We start from the raw sequence: 21442 nt of genomic DNA, 5'->3' as shown, positions 1-21442 counted from the left end.
GTAAATGTTTTTGTTTTTGTTATGTCTTTCTTGAAATGTTTTGTCGAAATATTTAAATGTAAAAAAACTAAATGAAAAACGAAACTTTGAAATAAAATGCAAATCTAAAAGATTTATTCAAAACATCAAATCCTTCTCACATAGTGTTCTATTCGTGTGTGAGGAAGATAAATAATTTATGAATTAGGATTAGCAGCGCTGGCATCTTTTTTGTGACACATATTAGGCAGGGTTTGGCCTTGCTGTTTGGGAGCCCATACCCAGTGGTGAATAGTAATTGCATTAGCAGGCAATTGCCTGTGTGGTAGCCCCTTTTTTCAAAGAATTGTGGGTATTTGTTATGTGTTAAATTGAGAATTCTCATTTGAGAATTAGGAATTTTGTCCTGCGTCGGTCTTGAGTGTTTTTTGTAGGGTTGAATTTGAGTGAGTGTGTCAAGTGTGTAAGAAAAACTATGTCAGAAAATGAGGCGTTCGCCTACAGTGAGGATCACATAAAGAAGTTGCTAGCCGCTCCACCCCTCTTTGCATCAGCTTCCCTAAGTGTGTCAGCACAAAATCAAAACGAGACAGAAAAGCTCCTTAGACTAAAGAAAAAACAGACCTGGACAGACCTACATGGGCACTTCTTGCTCCAACAAATGTTGAGAGCTGGGACTATTCCAGGAGGCTTACAGATAAAAAATATACCTGTAATTTTCACAGAGGATCCTATCTATAAGAAGGGCTATAGTTTCATAGAAACTAAGTGTAGCCGGGACTTCATGGTACTGACTATCGAGACAGCGCAAAGACTATCTAAAGTCCAGCTAGAGGAAATAGAAAATTTACAATCAAGTATTGCTACGAATCAATTGATCACCGACGCCAAAGGATTGTTAGAAAAAGTGGAAAAGGAAATCAGTGAATTCAAGGACTATACCATTAATCAAAAAACTAACCAATTTGACAAAGATCAAAAAAATTTCAACTTAGAGAAGGTATATCCTTTTTTACAACCTGATTTCTATTCCCGCCCTGAATCCCGAAGACACTTACAGGAGTATCAAGGAAGATCTTTCCAGAAATATATTACTTTCTCGGACACTTCATCCTCAGGTAGTAGCAGTGAAGGAGACAACACAGACCCTAGAAGAACTACCAACAGAAGAGGCTCTTTCCAACAGAACCAACAGGGCCCAACTTTTTTAGGGAGAGGCCAGACAAAACCCAGAGGAAAACCAAGATACACTCAACCATGGGAAATGTCGACCAGACGCCAGAATTACAAGAACTGACACCTTCATTAATTTTCAATATTTCCGAAAAAATTCTGACAAAGGACGAAGAAAGCATCCTCCAAAAAGGATTACATTTGTCTCTACAAAAAGAACAGATTTTGTCAAACTGAAGACTGAAACCATAGAGTTCTTTCGCAAAATCAGATTAAAAACATTTTTTGCAGAAACTCCGATGGATTCAAACATGGAAACCACTGGACTCCATAATAAATCCACCTTTTGTCCTCCAAATCATAAAATTCCAAAGGAATTAGTCACATTTGAAAGAACTATCCTATCAGCAATTGCTGATATGGAAAAGAAGACCAAGTGGATCAAACATAACATCACCAAATCCGAATCACTGGCTTTAACAAATCTAACTAAAGACACATCTGTAATTATAAAACAAGCAGATAAGGGTGGGTCAATTGTGATATGGGACCGTTCACTATACACCAACGAGGTCAAAAAACAACTTAATGACACCAATTGTTACCGAAAGCTCAACAAAGACCCAACATTTGAACTTAAACATCAATTACATGCAATGATTGATGAAGCATTCCAACAAGGCTTTCTTGAAAAAAAGAATTTGAATACTTGAAAATAAAACACCCCAGAACTCCGCTTTTTTACGTACTACCTAAAGTACATAAGAATGAAAAAACTCCACCTGGACGTCCCATTGTGTCCGGTTGCGAATCTCTCATGGAACCAATTTCCAAATTTGTGGATTTCTTTTTAAAACCATTCATTCCATATGTAAAATCGTATATCAGAGACACAACTGACTTTATTAATAAATTACAGGAAGTCAAATTTGACAAGACGAATGACTGGATGGTCACGATGGACATAACATCCCTGTATACCCAAATACCACAAGATGAGGGCATACAGGTTGTAAAATCCATATTGGAAACAAGAGAAAGACCTGAAAAGGTACCAACAGAATTCATTACACAACTGGCACAATTCGCATTAAAACGGAATTATTTCTACTTCGACAGAGACTTTTATTTTCAAGTAGGCGGGGTGGCGATGGGCTGTCCATTCGCTCCAGAACTGGCTATCCTTTACATGTCGAGCTACGAAGAGAAATTCATTTACCAAGATAACCCCTTTAGATCATCGATTAAAAGTTGGAGTCGGTATATCGATGACGTTTTCTTTGTGTGGTCAGGCTCTGAAGAAGAACTAAAGCATTTTAACAATTGGCTTAACAACAGAACAAAGGAAATTAAATTCAGTCTGATGTATTAAAAAAACAAAATTCCTTTCCTAGACGTGGAGATATACCCTTCGGACGAAGGAGGTCTGATGACTACTCTTTACAGAAAGGAAACTGATCGCAACAGATCATTACACTTCACCAGCAATCACCCTCGAAGCCTTAAGGAAAACTTGCCATATGGGCAATATTTAAGGATACGTAGAAATTGCCAAGACAAAGAAGAATACTTAAAACATGCGGAAAAATTGACTACTAACTTAATAGAACGTGGATACCCAAAAAAACTACTTCGACGTTCCAAAAAAAGAGCATGGTGGACACCACGAGAGCACCTTTTGGAGAAAAAGGTCAAAAATAAACTGGATCGAACAGTATTAGTTACCACATTTTGCCCCAATTCCAACAAGTTAAAAAAGGTGGTGAACAGTAATTGGCACTTGGTAAAAAATCTATGCGACGAATTAAAAAAACCTCCCCTTTTCGCTTTTAAAAAAGAATCAAGTCAAGCCAATAGATTGGTGAGAGCAGCACTACCAATTTAAGACGTATGATTGGATTGCCTCCGGTCACGGGGCACCATAAATGTGGGGGGTGTAACTGTTGCGATTCCACTGAAGAAGGATCAATTTTCAAACACAATGAAATGACATGGAGACACGATCTGTTCACAAACTGCAAATCACGGTATGTGATCTATGGAATTAAATGTCCATGTAATCTTCTATATATTGGCAAAACCAATCAAGAGATTCGTACAAGAATCCAACAACATAAATCACGGATAAAACGCAAGGTTCAGAATGCCCCATTGGTGAACCACTGGCAAATAAAAAAATCACGGAGATAATGAACTACGATGGACAGTGATTAAAAAAGTCGAACAAGACTTCAGAGGAGGAGATTTGGATGACAAACTTTCAAAAAAAGAAGCAATGATGATTGTGAGATTCAATACAGCTACAGACAGATTAAATGAACTTTCCGAGATGTACAAACTATAATCCAGATCAAGAATGCGATCTGATTAGGTTTTCCATCTGGCCGAAACATCACAGATAATTCGGAATACATGTGTGGGACTCCCCTATTAAAGATGGCTGCCACCCTAAATGGAACGTAAAGAACTACACGTCAATTCCTAAGGTATTCACTCCCAAGTGCTGTCTCTATACCCCAAATATATCACCCACCAACTATATTGAATATAAATGCCAAAGACCTCTTTCAAAAAACCACACCATTAAAACATGACGCTAAACCTCCATAGAGAATAGAGATATTGGAACCATCTCAAGATGGCGCCCGCAATACACATGATAGTCATGTGACATTGCCAAACAGGGAAACATTAGTGGAACCAAGCAGAATGCCCACGATCGCGAGACCAGTTTGGGTTGAAGCCTGAATACGATACGGATTGAAGGTAAGCACCGGATACATCCCGAGCTAAGACCCGCCTCGGAGCGTATCAGAAAATGGAATGCCTGATTTAAACAACTAAAGCACCTTTCCCATTTTTTTAGGTGCATCGTGAACTTCGTGCCAAAACATATTCCCCTGGCCCGCTCCCAAAATATATGAGAACATAGGACAAACAAAATCGGTAAGAGACCCAGTCCCCGAGCAGGGCACCCTTTAACCTGTGTGGCGACTAGGACCGCTTTATCTAAAACAACCATATTTGTTATCTCTTACAGAGAGAAGCGCCACAATATCACAAATTAAGTGAGTACACCATAGTGGTTGTTTGATCACGAATACATGCAGTGATATTAGAAAAATAAGAATGTTTATTTGTTATCTAGGTGGTCCCGCTAGCGGCCTTTTTGGTGATTCTTGGGATTAAAGACTGGCTGACAATTAGAGAGGTAAGAAGCAGAGAAGTGGCTGTTGAGCCCACATCAGCTTCTTCAAACAAACAATGAATACTAACAGAGGTTCCCTTTTTTTCATTTTCAGTCTATGGTCCTGATGAGAACTCTAAACTAAAATGAGTTCGAAACGCGTAGACCTTGCCATATGATTTTCTCATATTGAAACCATAAGAAAATTCAACGATATTTCCATCACAGCGATTTATATTCTCTAATGTGATTCTATGGTTAAATTTCATAAATTGTATATAAATTGTACAAATTATATCTTCTTGTTACTAGTGTGTTAGGAGGATGAATGTGTGTGAAGTATGTATGAAAAAGATATTTAGTGATAGGGTGCATGAATGAGTTCGTAAGGGAGGAGCAATAATAATTAGTAAATGTTTTTGTTTTTGTTATGTCTTTCTTGAAATGTTTTGTCGAAATATTTAAATGCAAAAAAACTCAATGAAAAACGAAACTTTGAAATAAAATGCAAATCTAAAAGATTTATTCAAAAGATCAAATCCTTCTCACATAGTGTTCTATTCGTGTGTGAGGAAGATAAATAATTTATGAATTAGGATTAGCAGCGCTGGCATCTTTTTTGTGACACATATTAGGCAGGGTTTGGCCTTGCTGCTTGGGAGCCCATGCCCAGTGGGGAATAGTAATAGCTTGAATCCAGTGGCAAGGTGAGCAAAGGTCCCACATTTGGGCATACCCTGCCAATTTAGGGCAAACAAAGCAAAACCAAAGGGGATGATGGACGGAGTGTTGTACATTGCAAGCACTCACCCCCAGTCAACTGATCTGGGTATAATCCATCATCACTTTTTCTCTTCCCTTTTCACAAAGGCATCAAATATTATTAAATCAGGGCCTCAGCATGTGCTGTTGCCCTGTTGAGAAGCATCCGGCAGCTTAGGCAAATAGAGTCTCTTTTGCTACTGCTATAGCATCTGGCTTTAAATTTATCTTTTCTGACACAATTGTTCAACTTGTGCTTTCGGACTCAGCAGCTTATGAGGGTGAAACACAGATACACACTGTGGCCCTCATTTTCAAGAACTGACACATCGCTGCATTGGGTCAGCAATGCATTAAAAAGAACTTGCGAGTCGCTAAGTAATTTTTAAATGCTATGGATTTTCCATGTTTAAGTATGGTGCACCATGCCATAAGGATCAGGCAGTGTAAAAAAAAGTGACGCAGGTGCCTACATTATGTCATATTGGAAACTGACGGAGCAGTAGCAAAACTGACATACGGCTGTTTAGCCAGGGAAAAGGCTATTCCTTTGGCAACAATTTCTTCCCCTTGTATAGATTGTATATTCATCCACCTGTATATATAAACATGCACTGCACTTTGTCACACAGCACTGAAATGTCATCTTAGTACACATCACCCTTTACCTTATCCCAGTTTGACAGCCTGTATGTCGTTTTTGTAAACATATATATGAATGCTGGAGATTATATAAATATAATTCCTCGAAAAATGTGTAGAACTAAGTTTCTTTTCCTTGTGTTCCATGTTGCCTGTTTTCCTTAAAAAACATTGTGTTTTGTTTTCTGATTAATCTTTTGTTGCCAAAGAAATAGCCTTTTCCCTGACAGAACCACTGTTGTTTTGTATACTCATACCCAGGTTCTGAGGGACTCAGGGTCACCCCATTACTGTTTACTATAAGGCAGTTTAGCGGCATGCAAAATGACGCTAACCACCCTAGCGTCACTTTTCATTGCGTAATGCATAAAAAAACATAAAAATAATTAACCTGTGGGGAAAAAACATTGGCACACTTCACAGAAGGCAGCCATGGAGCGGCGAGAACAAAGCAGCAGGCAGGATAACACTCCAGCACCAGCCAGGATTTCTAGGCAGACTCCTAGTGGAAGAGGAAGAGGAAGTGCAACTTCAGTAAGGAGGAGAATGATGTCCTGATCATTGACCTTCTGGTCATGTGATCGGAAGATAGTCCAATCAAGATATAGCTAACGAACCTTGCACGTACACGCAATGTGTTATACTTGATGATTGGCTGCTAATGCGGCCGCTGTTTAAATCACATACGCGAGTTGGATGGCGGGGGAAATGCTGAAGGAGACGCTTTCGCGTCTATCAAGTGAGTTTGGTTTATTGGAACATTCAATGAAAGTTAGTGGATGCAAGCGTTTGAGCAGGAAATAAACTAACAGAAATCTATGTTTTACAGCGTTATAGACCTATCTACGTCGTGGACAATACTTATGTGATATTTACATATGTGTGAGTGCCTGAGGGCTACTTTTTACGATCATTCACACTTTTGCACTAAGTCACGGGGTGTTTTTGCACTGTTTTCGCACCATATTTATTGGACACACTATGATAGTTTGACTTATATTTTAGTTTTTATTGATACTGATAGTATGTTACTGTACCTTGTTTTCAGGTTTATAGTCCCAGATGAAGGGTCTTGATACCCGGAATGCATTGGACTGACGATGTGAATTATGAAAAATAATGAAATGAAAATTCAAAGTGATATGAATTGAACAGAATTATTCGAATACTTTATGAATAAAATAAGGATATTGACCAATTGAATCTTTGTGGAACATTCATATAAGGAGTCCTGGGAGATCCAGGAGAACGTTGAGCTGTGCACGAGGGGATGCTTTCACTGTTGTTGCAAGCACTACTTTGAGTTACTGATCATTGAGGTGACAGAGCACAAATATAAGCTCTTTGTCACCTCACAATTGCCGTTAGGAAAGAAAGAGGCCATCTGGCAGTCCGTAGTGGACAAGATCAACAGCGTGGGACAGGTCAAGAGGACTGCAAAGTATGCTGGCATGGCTGTAAGTGCCAGACAAAAGAGGAACTGGCCAGCACCCTGAAGGCAGCCATGCAGTCCGGATGTGGAAGCCTGGCGCAACAGGAGGAGTTGGATTCCTTGGAGGAGCAGTGGCAGCTATCATCCCAGAGGAGTTGATGGCAGGAGTCCCAGGACAAGACAGTGCAGACCACAAGGAACAGCAAGACCTACAGGGTATGTCACAACAAGGGGCAATGTGGAAAAAAGGAAGTGTTGTGCAATGCAGCTAGCTAGGTCCCAGCGCTCCACTGCACTGTGGGCAGGGCAAAGCAGGGGCGTAACACAGGCCCCCGCAGCCCCCGCTTTGTGGGGGGGCCCAAGCTCCAGGGGGCCCCCTCAGCCACGCCACACAGTACAGTAATTTACAGCATGATCAAAGCACCATGCTGGGACTTAGTTTAAAAGCTATGCGCTCCAGACAGTCTCCTTAAATAAATGAAATGCTGCATGGTGCTCCGCACACAGCTTTGGTGGTCTTCGACAGCGGCAGGGCTAAACTGGAAGGTTCATGCGCAGTGTAAACTGCACTTGAGGCAGCAGGCTGGTGGGTTCTGAGCACTGAAGCGGTGAGTGAAGCCATATTTAAAATTGCAGTCCTAGTCCCTTATGGGGATCGTTTCCTAAATGGCACAGCTGTAACAAACTCTACACTCCTTAACAGGCCCTCAATGCTTAAATATCTCACACATCAAGCCGAGCGCCTCTCTGAGTGAGTTGACCGGCAGTTTGTCCGGGGGGCGGCGACTCTATTTCTCTGGCCTCGGGTTAATATCCTGCTGGCAGCCCACTAAGTTTTCAACAGTTTTATAGATAGAGCAAATTCGATCAGAAGGTTTTGTTGAGGTGCTATCACAGTAGGGAACACTTCTCATGGTTCAATTTTAAGCCATAACGCTTGAAAAGTTGCATTACCTTTGCTGCACAGCATATCGGCACCTCAGCTTGTGTTCCTTTCTGTTTACGGAAGACTCGGGCATTTAGAAAATTAAAGTGTTACAACGTGCTACTTAAAACACTGTTAGACAAATGAAAGCATTTATTTGCCAGAACTGCTTTATCACTCAGAGTGTCTTTCGCCAACATAGCAGACATGCACTGCATTCTGCCGCAGCCCTCATAGTTTTCTGAATCCTATTAGCTTTCACAAGAAATACATTTTTAAAAGTCTGTTTTTCCCATGTGAATTCCCTCCCCCCGTTTTTCAGACTTGGTAGTAAATTATTCTTTTATGTCAAAGGTGATTTGATAAGGCACTATCTTTTCCAGCTGGTGGAATCCGTCCATGTCCCAACTGAGCTAAGTGGCAAATAGGAGTGTCTTTAAAGCCCAGTTAACTTGACATGTTCATTCATTCTTTCATTTTAGTATTAAATCTGTTTTATTAGCTTTTTCAGGAACAAACATCATAAACAAAAATTGCCTACAACCCAATGGGCCGGCTTGGAAATGTGATACTGTGCATTCGATTCAATGAGAACAATGATACATCAGTTATTCAACACAGCAAGCCGCCTACAACCCAGAAGGGCTGGCCGCGTCTTAAATCGAAAGGGAAGGGTGAGAGGGTAGAAAATGTGCCTTTCAGGCACCCTGCAGTCGTCCAAGTGAACTAAAATGTACCATTGGGCTCCAGCAACCACCCGACCCCCGGTATCAGCTACCCCCTTCTACCCGAAGCTGCGGAGCTATGTTGCGAGTGACCGGGCAGGCACAAGTCCTACAGCCCCCGTGTCCCAGGGCTACGTCGCGTGCCCCATCAGGGAACATCCGACCAATGTGCCGCCCCGAAGGTTCTCAAGCCAGACTCCGCAAAATGGGCTATGCCACTATATAGGCCACATTGTCAGACAACTGAAGAACAAAAAACTAGAAATAAAAACTCCCAACCCTACCCTTCCCCCCGAACCCAACGGATTTTGTGCGCTGTGCAGAGCGTCTTGAAAGTGACGCGCTCCTTTACTGGGAGCCAGTGTAGGCTTTTGAGGGCAGGTTTAGCCGAGCTCCGTGCTTTGGTTCCCATGAGGACTCTAGCTGCGGCATTTTGGGCCACCTGAAGTCTTTGAATGACTGATGCAGGGGCTCCCAGGTACAAGATGTTACCATAATCTAGTCTCGAGTTGACCAGTCCCTGCATCAGTAGCTTTCTGGAATGGAAAGGGATCAGGTGGAAGATCTTACGGGCCATCCGGATTAGGCCGAAGCAGGTCCCTGCTGTTTTCCTGGCTTGGGTTTTGAAGTTAAGGTCCTGGTCGAGCCAGATACCTAGACTTTTAACCTCGGTTTTAGGAGTGGGGTAGATACCCATACATGGTGGCCAGGAAAGGTTTGAAGGTAATTTGTTTTGGCTGCCCAGAAAGAGGATCTCGGATTTATCGCCGTTGAGCTTAAGTCTAGAGTCCGACATCCATTTTGAAATCCCTTCAAGGCAGCTGGCCAAGTTTACTAGGCTACTGTTTGAGTGGTTGATGGACACCACCAGCTGGGTGTCATCAGCGTACATCACTGTCTTGACCCCAAAGGGAGTGATAATGTCTTCGAGAGGAGACATATAAACATTAAAAAGCGTGGGGCTGAGGGAGGAGCCCTGGGGGACCCCACACTGCATGGCCAGGGGTTTGGACGTGGAAAAGCCGTCTGACACCTGAAAAGATCTTCCCTCGAGGAAGGATTTAATCCATGCGAGGGCTGAGTCCGAGATACCCACTTGACTCAGCCGGTGGATCAGGATGGCGTGGTCCACTGTGTCGAAGGCGGCACTTAGATCAAGGAGGATCACTGTCACTGATCCTCCTGCGTCTATGATGGCTCTAGCCTCTTCGACAACTGCTAGAAAGGCGGTGTCGGTGCCTTGCCCAGGTCTGAAGCCGGTCTGGGAGTCTCGCAATAAGTGATTTGACTCCAGAAAGGTGGATAGCTGCTGGTTAGCTATTCGTTCAGCCACTTTGCTGATCCCTGGTAGGAGTGAAATTGGCCTGAAGTTGGAGGGAGCCGATGGGTCCAGGTGAGGTTTTTTCAAGAGGGCTTTGACCGTGGCCTTTTTCCAATTGGCTGGAACGACGCCCTTTCTAAAGGAGGCGTTTATGAGATTGGTAAAGGGTTGAGCTACAGTAGGGGCAACCAGTTTCAGCTTGCTGATGGGAGCGGGATCCGCGGGTGAGCCACTTTTTACAGTTTGCAGGGTGTCTAAGAATGTCTCCGTGGAGATCTGGTCAAAGGCTCGCAAGTACGGAGCCTCCGGGTGAAGGGGGGAAGGCAAGGAGTGGAGAAAAGCGGAGGGTACGGGGAGTGAAATAAGTATTTTATCAATTTTTGCGGAGAAGAAGTTGGCCATTTGATTGCATCTCACGCCTTCGGGGTCTGGGGGGGGGGGGAGGGTCCTGGATTTTGGTAAGGAGCCGTACTATCCGGTATGTTTCCTTCGCGGAGTTAGTCGCTGCAGCAATCTTTCCTTCGAAGAAGGTGGCCTGGGTAGATTTAATTGTATTTTTATAGCGCTTGATAGCGGCTTTGTATTCGTTTTTGTGGGCTGTAGACCAGGTTTTTCTCCAGATGCGTTCTAGTGTTTTACAGCCTTTTTTTAGGGTGCGGAGTTCCTGGGTAAACCATGGAGATTTGGGCGTTTTGTTCATGCTCGGGAGTTATTTGAGTGGCAAAGTGGTTTCTAGGGATTGATGAATCCAATCCTGTAGCTGAGTTTCTGCAATTGAAGGGTCATCGTCCAGGAAGGGGGAGGTGGAGGATAAGGCCTGGGCCCGGCGATGTGATCCAGTTTTTTCCATGGGCGATCGGGGGGTTGGGGGGGAGGTTTACCAAGAGACTTGGTGGAAAGCTGTAGCTCGAAGGGGACCAAGAAGTGGTCTGACCATGGAAGGGGGATAGGGGGCTTAGCTGTAAGACGGGGGAGGTTGGAAAATACGGGATCCAAAAGATGCCCTTTGAGGTGAGTGGGAAGTTTTTTAAGCAATTCGAGACTGAGTGAGCCCAGGTCAGCTTTGAGATCCATCGCCGGTTTGCTGGAGGGGTCGTCGAGATGGAGATTTAAATCTCCCAGAATCGTGAAATTCGGTGTTATACACGCTAGGGACGAAACCGAGTCAATGAGTGACTCGCTAAAGTGACGAATGGGTCCAGGGGGACGATATACTAATAGTCCCGAGAGTGTAAGCGACGGAGGACGACTCACGGAGAAAAGGATATTTTCGCAGTCCAGTATCGGACTGTCTCTGAATTGACATGAGAGGTGGTCTCTATATATGATGGCGATTCCTCCGCCTATGCCTTCGGGTCGGTTGTGGAACTTAATTAGGTATTCCGGGGGGAGTGACTGAACGATGTCTGGCTCTGAACCTATTGTGAGCCATGTCTCCGTAAGGAATAAGATTTCAATATCGGAGTCTTTCAGGAGCAGATTAATTTCCGTTTGGTGCTTTGGGAGCGATCTGCAGTTTAGCAGGGCCATATTAAGGGTGATTGGTTTCAGCGTTGGCTCTGGGATAAGACTGTATGAGCATGAGCGGCAGCGAGAGTTCCCTTCGGCGAGTGAGATCGCGTTGCTGCAGGGGGGGTTTCAGGAATTCGAAGTCCAAGCAAAGTATCACTGGTGTAGGTGATGAGTTGGGAAGGGCGAACCGAGGGTCCGGGGTCTGGGCGCGGTCTGGCGCGGACGGGCGCAGACGGGCTTGCCTTAGGCGCGCCTTCGGCGCGCAAACGGCGCTCCCGCTGCGCTCGTCCGCTGCACTTCCGGAATAGACACATTTTAGTAGCGAGGGGGGGCGTGGTCAGCGAAGTGGGCGTGGCCTGAGTGCTCGACCAGGTGGCAGCAATTAGGCAAGATTCCCTACGTCAGCGCTAGGGTCCGCTGCGTGGGGGTGCTCAGGGAGATAGGCGACTGAGTTTAAAAACACACAGTTGAATAAGTGACTCCAATTTTTAAAAAACAAGCAATCTCCCGGCTTCCGCCTCAGGAGTAAACAAACAGTCTTCTGGGCGCGATTTTAATCAGCGCGCCTTTTGTACTGGATGCGGGGGGCGTGGTCAGCGAAGTGGGCGTGGCCTGAGTGCTCGACCAGGTGGCAGCAATTAGGCAAGATTCCCTACGTCAGCGCTAGGGTCCGCTGCGTGGGGGTGCTCAGGGAGATAGGCGAGTGAGTTTAAAAACACACAGTTGAATAAGTGATTCCAATTTTTTTAAAAACAAGCAATCTCCCGGCTTCCGCCTCAGGAGTAAACAAACAGTCTTCTGGGCGCGATTTTAATCGGCGTGCCTTTTGTACTGGATGCGGGGGGCGTGGTCAGCGAAGTGGGCGTGGCCTGAGTGCTCGGCCAGGTGGCAGCAATTAGGCAAGATTCCCTACGTCAGCGCTAGGGTCCGCTGCGTGGGGGTGCTCAGGGAGATAGGCGAGTGAGTTTAAAAACACACAGTTGAATAAGTGACTCCAATTTTTAAAAAACAAGCAATCTCCCGGCTTCCGCCTCAGGAGTAAACAAACAGTCTTCTGGGCGCGATTTTAATCGGCGCACCTTTTGTACTGGATGCGGGGGGCGTGGTCAGCGAAGTGGGCGTGGCCTGAGTGCTCGACCAGGTGGCAGCAATTAGGCAAGATTCCCTACGTCAGCGCTAGGGTCCGCTGCGTGGGGGTGCTCAGGGAGATAGGCGAGTGAGTTTAAAAACACACAGTTGAATAAGTGACTCCAATTTTTTAAAAACAAGCAATCTCCCGGCTTCCGCCTCAGGAGTAAACAAACAGTCTGCCCAGAACCGCCCACAGACGATTAAGCCACCCCTAAAAAGTGGGGAATGTGTGTGGTGCGCCAGTAAGACATGATGTTCTGCAATACTGACCCAATAGCGATGGTGATCAGTCTGCCCCTACGGGACCGCAAAGGGTATGTGAATGAATTGGGTAGATCCAGTAGCACATAGGAGGGAAAGCGAGGGATTTCAGTATCAAAATGGGTATCAACTTCATCTAACACTGATTTCCAGTACTCCTGGAGATGGACACAGTCCCAAAGAAGATGGACCTAAGACTCCCTCTCCCCACATCCGCGCCAGCATGTCGCCTCCCTTTTACGGTCCATCTCGTGCAGCCTTTCAGGAGTGTAGTACCAATATGTTACTATTTTAGTGAGAGTGTCAGTTAGCCCCATGTGATAGGCAGAGTGTCGCGCGCGGTAGTAAATACTGTTCTATTCTTTGGTGCTGAGGGTGCGCCTCAAATCCTTCTCCCAGCGAGCCCTACCTGAATTGTACACCTGGGAATACCGGTCTAGAAGCGTGCGGTATAGGTCAGAAATGAGGTGCTTAGCCGCGGTTCTTGTGATCAGCCAATATTCGTATGGCCGCAACCGTCGGTCGGCCCCATCTCGCACCTGACTATGAAGCGCCCAGTGCCGAGCCTGTAAGTACCAAAGTCGTTCCGTTTCCGGCAGGCCGTACTCTTGTTTGAATGTCTCGAATTGAATGATCCCCTCCCTGGTATACAGATGGCACAGGGATCTGCATCCCGCCGGGCGCCACCTCGCAAATGCCACCACATCCAACCCAGGAGTAAATTCTGGGTTCTCAAGTAAGGGAGTGAGCGGGGATGGAAAGGTGGTCAGCTCATACTTAAGATTGGTGCTATCCCACACCTCTAATGGTACCCTTGTGATGTATGAGGCGTAAATATAAGGGGGTCTGTGTTGGCGGCGAAGAAAGGGCACTTCCTGGAGCGGACGGCCTGCTACTGCCTGGTCCTGAAAGAGCCAGTGTTTGTCTGACTCCCACCTGCTCCATTCCACCAGGGTGCGCAACTGTACCGCCTGATAGTATAACAAGAGATCCGGTAGGCCAAGACCCCCTTTCTCAGGAGGTAATGTCGCGATTCTAAGTTTCATTCGGGGCTTCCTGCCATTCCAGATGAATTGTGCCAGCTCTGACTGCATCTGGCGAAGCCAGCCATCTGGCGGGCGTAGGGGGATGGCCCGGAATAAATAAAGAATCTGCGGTAAGACTGTCATTTTTATGGCCGCCACCTTACCCAGCCACGACATGAGGAGGTGCTTCCATCTACTCAGCTCACTGCGAATTAGACGGCGCAGACGTGTATAGTTGATCCTAACCGTGTCCGACAGTGTTGGTGCCAGCTGAATTCCCAGGTAGGGGACCGTCGTCTGTGCCCAGCGGAATGGAAAACGCCCCTGCAGTTGGTACCGAGTGTGCGGCTCCAGAAAGAGGTCCAGCGCTTCCGAAATGGTCATATTAACCTTGAACCCCGACACCCTGGAAATTGCATCCAAGACTTCCACATAGGCCGGTAAGGAGGTGTCTGGAGAGGACAAGGACATAAGGATATCATCAGCGTACAGGCTGATGGTGTGTACGTATGCTCCAAACTTGATGCCATGCACCTCCGGAGTGGTTTGCATCATTTGTGCCAGTGGCTCCATATACAGGGCAAAGAGCAGGGGTGACAGCGGGCATCCCTGTCTTCTGCCACGTTCAATAGGGAATCGGGGTGAGGCGAAGCCATTGACCCTGACCGTCGTGGTGGGGCAAGAATAACAATTAAGGACCCGCGTGCGGAATCTGTCGCCCAGCCCAGCCTTCATCAGCACCTGTTCAAGATAAGGCCAGTGGACTCGGTCAAACGCCTTCTCGGCATCTATCGCGAGCATCATGTACTCTCCCATCGTCCTTGTGGCTTTCTCTATAAGGTGTAGCGCCCTTTTAGTGTTATCTACTGTCTGCCGTTCAGGGATGAATCCCGCCTGATCCGGGTCGATCAGCCCCTGCATCAGCGGTGCGAGCCGGGCCGCCAGAATGCCGGTGTAGAGTTTGAGGTCTACATTGAGTAGAGATATAGGGCGATATGCTTTGCCTCGCAAATGGTCCTTCCCTGGTTTGGGGATGACCGAGATGGTGGCTTCCAAAAGATCTCTCGGGATCGCACCATTGTCCGTGAAAGAATTAAAGAGGGTGGTCAACAGCGGCGTCACCTGCGAACAAAACGTCTTATAAAAGATCGCCGAGAAGCCATCCGGGCTGGGCGCATTTGCTGATTTGAGACGCGAGATGGCCGCAATCACCTCCTCCGGCCGGATGGGCCGGTCCAGAGAATCTTCCTGTTCAGGGGTCAGTGAAGGGAGGGAGATAGATGCCAGGAACTTCTCTCCTTCCTCCGGGTCAAGCACCGACCCAGTGTATAGAGAGGTGTAGAAGGCACTAAAGGCCCCTGCAATGTCCGCGTCCTCGGGAATCACCCGTCCCTCCTGCGTGACGATCTCCTGAACCGACTGTTTTCGCCGTACCTCCCGAAGCGCATGACCCAGCAGCCTCCCACAACGGTCTCCCCCTGTGTAATATAAGTGTCGCACCCTCAATGCTGCGTATTCCGCCCGGTCCTGGTCAAGTGCTGCTAACTGTTGCCTAACCTGTCGTAGCTGCCTCCATTTCCTCGGCGCCCCGGTTCGTTGGTGCATGTGTTCAAGTTCTCGTGTCCTTTGCGACAATTCCTCTCGCTTACGCGCACGTTCTGCATTCTCGGCGGCAGCGACCGCGATTAGCTCACCGCGCAGTACCGCTTTTAGTGCCGTCCAATGAGTAGCCAAAGATATGTCTTCTGTGCTGTTGTGCACCAAATAGTCCCTGATAACCCCTCTAACCCTCTCCACCACCTCAGCGCGGTGTAGCAACGTGTCGCGCAGCTTCCAGCAGCGTGGTGCTTGCGACATCGGGGGAAGGGAAAACACGGCCACCATGGGAGAATGGTCCGAAAGGGTAGCAGCACCTATTTCAACCTCTGTTGTGAGCGCATGCAGGGAGGAAAAAGCCAAGAAATAGTCTAAGCGGGCATAGGTTTTGTGGGCATTTGAGTAATACGGGTATTCCCTTGCGCCTGGATGGAACCTACGCCACAAATCAACCATGCCAATGTCTCTCATTCTAGCCAACCCCCCGGCGGAGAGCGTCCCGGCCTGAGAGGAACGCTGGGCTGACCTATCCTGCAAAGTGTCCATAACTAGGTTCAGATCCCCACCCACCAGCACATGTCGATCAGGAGACGTGGCCACCTCCGTGAGTGCGGAATGGAAAAACTTCTCTTGGACTTCGTTTCGGGCATATATGGAACAGATCGAAAAGGCCACCCCCCCAGGGAAAATCTATAAGACAACAACCTCCCCTTCACCTCTACCCCTTTCTGCAGGACCTTCCCCCTGAACCGTTGGGCCACCAAGATTGCCACCCCCGCAGTTTTAGTGGAAGAGGAAGAGTAAAATTGGTGAGGGAAATAGCGAGAGCGCATCCTGGGGCAGTCTTTCTGCAGCAGGTGGGTTTCCTGCAGCAAGCAGATGTCAGCCTTAGAGGCCTCCAAAAGGGAGAGAACCGCTTTCCTTTTCACCGGATTGTTGAGTCCTCGCACATTTAGTGTGAGGGTTCGTAACTCAGTCGGGGGCATGGGTAAACATACGGGGCATATGGCCCTCTATCTGGGCAGTGTCAAGCGTTAACCAAACTCCCCTCCCATGAAACAAGCCTTTCCCCGAGGTACATCCTATAACCTGGACCTTGCTGGTATAGAAGACGGTCATCCCACTCAAGTCTAAAAGAGTCCCTGGACCTGGAACCCATCCTACCCCCAACCCCGACCCCCCCACCCCAACCGACCCCCCCCCAAAGAGAAACAAAAAGCATCCAACAAATCAAAACATACTTAGTGTCCATCATCCGTAGGTGATTGGGAAAGTACAATAATGGGGTACAGTACTCACAGCGGCGGGAGCCGTCCCTCCCGCCGACAGCTGGATCATCATGCTCTCCAGGGCCCAACTGGCCATTCGGCTGCCCATGAGCTCAACTAGGCAGAGGCACGTCCGGCCCCGCGGAGACCGCTATCAACCGCTGCCCACTATCCATCACAAATTACCTCCACTGAAGGCTTCCGCGCACGCCGGTGCCTGGTCTGCTGCCACCAGCGTGGTTTACCATCATCGGTTCCAGCAGTAGGCATGTCCTCCAGGGTTTCTTCCGGGGGGTCTCTTCCAAGGATACCGCATGCTTCCCTCAGAGACCGGAGCTGGTACAGTTTATTGTCCTTCTTGAATATCAGGCGGAACGGGTGGCCCCAGCTGTAAGGAATGCCCTGTTGTTGCAAATATGTCGTAACTGGTCTGAAGGACTTGCGTTTCTGTAGTGTAAGCGCAGACAGGTCCTGGTAGAGCACAGGGGATTGGCCTTTAAAGGACAGGGGTTGCTGATGTTGTGCCTTCTGCAAGATGTCCTCTTTAGTGCGAAAGTCCTGCACACAGGCCAATATATCCGGAGGGAAAGCCGAGGCCGCCCTAGGGGGACCCACCCTGTGCACTCTGTCGATCCTGAGCTCCGAGCCTGTCGGGCGACCCAAGATATGGTTGAAGAGTTCGCAGGTGAAGCTATGCAGATCCCACGTGTCCACTGTGGACGTGACCCCTCGGATGCGTACATTATGGCGACGGGAGCGATTTTCTAGTTCCTCCACGTGTGCTTGTAGGTCAACCTGTTGGTCATGGATCTGCACAATTTCTTGCCGCAACGCCTCCATCTCAGTGTCCCGGTTGTCGCACTTGGTCTCGAGGACTGCCACCCGTTCCCCAATGCCATCCACATCTCGTCTCACCTCTTTCATCTCCTCCGCGAAGTCTTTTTGTAGGGTGTGGATATCATCCCGTAGAGTGGTGAAGAGTGACTCCAGGAAGGCCTTGGTGATAGGCTCCGACCCCTCCGATTGTGCTCCAGCGGACCGTGGTGTGCCTGCCGCCATGTCCGTGGACCGTTGATTCGCCTGCACTTTGGCGAAGAGCTCTTTGACCGTCCCGACTTTCCTGTTCCTTCGTCAAGGACATAACGGTGCTTGTAGCAGCGGAAGCAGACCAACTCCACCGCAGCCCCGGGCCTCCCGTGGAGAGTTGCCCCGGCACACCGGACTCCAGATGAGTGCAGTCTCCGCTTGCTTGCGGTCGGGCGTATCAAAACCGCGGCGCGGCTGCACCTCCCAGGCCCCCGAGGCACGCGCGGGGCAGCTCTTCAGGGTGTCGTCTCAGTCCCCCTTTGTAGGGCAGTGCCCTTCAGCTCCGCCGCCCAAGTGGCAAGAGGGATAGCGAGGACTCCTCTCCGCTAGTCCCAGGCCATGGGCCTCAGCTGCTCCCCCGGAGCTCCGGCTGCGGGTCACAGGGCCATGCTGTCCACCAATCGCCACCTCTCTGCCCAGGCTGCTTGTATCTCAAGGGTCAATGGGCCCCCCGGGCTCCCAACCAGATGCTAGGGAGGACAGGGCCCGCACCTACTGCACCTCGCTCCACACCCCCTGGACCCCGGTTCGCGGCGTGTGCTGAGTGTAATCCGTCGTTCCGGGCACCTTTTGCCCCCCTAGCTGCTCTTGTGGCGTCTCTCCGGCGGGACCGCTGCCTCTCGGGTGGCTGCTGGCTGTCGCCGCCCCTCTTGGGATGTCTCCAGCACAACTCAGCCTGCCTGGATTAGTGCAGTTGGCCTTCAGAATGGTGGGACCACGTAGCTCGGCCGCTCCCTCCTGAGCCTGTCGGAACCTATGGCAACGCCGTTCCCCCGGGGTTTCCCCAGCGTCGTCTGTGGTGCAGGTTCACTGCGGCGATCCAGCCGCACCACCTCCTCCACTACAGCTGTGCCACCAGTGCCGCCACGTGCTCCCCATCACTTCGTCTCTCATATCTCGGCTGTGCGCTGGTGTGATATGGGCCCTCCGACAGCATTATGCAATCTCACAGTTCTGGCCCCTTGGATGCGGTCCCCTCGTGGTCCTGCAATGTCCTGCGGCCGCGTTTCCTGGCCACCTTTACCAAGATGGCGGACGCTTCCCTATGTCCCTGCGAGCAGGCCGGTCCGCCGTGGGGGTTGTCCTGGGGGTGCCTGGGTTTCCACCCCGTCCGTCCGTGGGGCTGTGTACGCTCCTTGCCCCTTGCAGTTTATGCTCCTTGCGTTCTAGGTAACTCCTTTAGGTCACCGTTGGTCGCAGCACTCGCCTACCTTTAGCAAGATGGCGGCTACAATTCCTTTGCTGCCCGGGGCTCCGTTTCTCCGCACCAGAGCCCCTTTCAGGTTTCTACGCTTGTTTCCTGGCCTGTTAAACACTTCAGCGTTGGGGTTCCGACGGTGTGTGCGGTCCAGAGTTCGGAGCGTCACAGTCCGTCGCGGGCTCTTCCCCTCCCCCTCTCCAACCACGGAGACAGCAGGCTTTGGCGCTGAAAGGGCTTCTCTTGCCGGCTGACCGGCGGTCCGCCCGTATCACTGTGGCCTCAGGGATGTCCGGTGCTTGCGTCTCGGTGCCGACCGTAGCTACTGCGGCCCCCGGCCGGTGCTATGAAAGGCCGTCGGTGGGAGCTCGGCGATTTCGCGTCTGTCTACGCAGCCATCTTGGCCACTCCCCTCATTCTTTCATTTTATAGGAAGAGTTTCAGGCCATAGCAGTTACGAGGGAAGAATTTTACCACGGGAACAAGACGGGGCATTCTGTTCTGACTGCACCATGCACATTTCTGCCCCAGTTGTGGAGTGTGAAATAAACTGGCAATAATCGTTTTAGAAGTAATCCTTCCAGCAAAGTGCTGACAGAGGAGAAATATAGTTTGTGTTTAAGCCATGCATTCCCTTTCTAGAGTTTTCTTCCCACTTAAAACCCTGATGTCAAGCTCTTCCATTACTAGTGTTTTGCTGCAGTTTTAAAATGATCTTAGGAGTTATTCCTTGCTCAAATGGGTTTTATTTCTGATATTTATATATTTCCCCTCATCTTTATTGTTTGATTTTGCACACGAGAAAATGTCAATCATAGTTGTTGGAATGTCACTCATAATTAGACAGAAATTCAGAAAACGTCACACATAGCAATCTGAAACCTTGGCAGCTATGCGTAATTCCGCAGTAGAAGATTAGCAAAACTGACTTCTGCAACAGCGAATAGGCAAGTTAAAGAAAGCAAAATGACCAAATCTAAATTCTTATCAATACAACTCTCTGGTTTGCTATTTAAGTGTATTGGTTGTTCTCATTGGGCGTTATGAGGCCTGAATTCAGAAAGTGCAGCTCACCAAATCTAAAAAGATGGTAAAGACTGGGAATATTTGAATGTAGACCCAGTCAGCGGTTTTATCCTACGTCAGAGACTGGGAGCTTAACATCCTCTGCGTTGTTGTATTTAGTGTGCTTAAAAAATATGGCCTCCTTACTATTCTTCTTCTAACGTACTGGTGATTGTTTGTACTTTTTGACATATCTCCCCTTAGCCTGCGTCTGACCCACTGTCGGGCGTGCTGTCGCCGTTCTGCAAGTTTGGGGACCAAAACGGTTCTGAGAGTTTTGATCCTGTGGCCGTGTTTTCATTTCCAACGGCAGATGGTGGCTCCATTCTCTCTCCCCAGCGCAGCAAAGCCTTATGTGCCATGCTTTATTGATGAGAGTATGAAGCAGTGAGCAACCCAAAATACCCTTGAGGGCTTGGGTGATTATGTGGAAGGGTAAAGGTGCCTTCAAGGGAATTTATTTTAATCACAATTGATAATTCAAGTTCAACTATGAAGGAATTCTTAGTAATCCTTGTAAGAAATTTATTCATCAGAACTCAATTGATAATTATAAAAACACAAAAAGAGTACATAGATAACAAACACAAACACAAAGGTGTATAGGAAAATAGAATTTATCAAATAATTAAACGATTAGTTTCATATACAGATGCAAATGCTTGAAAATAGATTAGGTCTGCAGGTACAAGGATAATATATCAATACATGACTCAGCAGAACCTAAAACACCTATCCAACAGACTAGTATAAATCATAGAATATGGATAAGGCGAAGGTCGACGTTTCGGTCTCCTAAAAAATCATTCGTGAGACCATCTTCAGGACTGATGTCAATTGGAGACTGTATAATAACCAATGTAATCTGAAACAAAAATGTTGGCAGTTACATATCAATATCCAATATATTGCATTTTATCTATACCACCTCGGTGATCACACAAAAGAGAAGAAAAACATACATCACAAAAACAAACTAGGCGGGGCTTGTAGCCGACAAAGATGGTCGCAGCCTAACGAGGCTCCCGACCCCCTGCCCACTAATCCGCCCTTTTATCCTGTTGAGGCACTGGGATCCCCGCAGAACTACGGGCGATTCCAGAGGAAGCTCCTGTGCCTGCTCCGGTCGTGGCGGAGGACTCCTGCAATCGCTG

This window comes from Lissotriton helveticus, chromosome 4_1 (assembly GCF_964261635.1).
Source record: "Lissotriton helveticus chromosome 4_1, aLisHel1.1, whole genome shotgun sequence".
NCBI classification, from domain to species: Eukaryota; Metazoa; Chordata; class Amphibia; order Caudata; family Salamandridae; genus Lissotriton; species Lissotriton helveticus.
Note: the sequence above shows the minus strand (reverse complement) of the source record.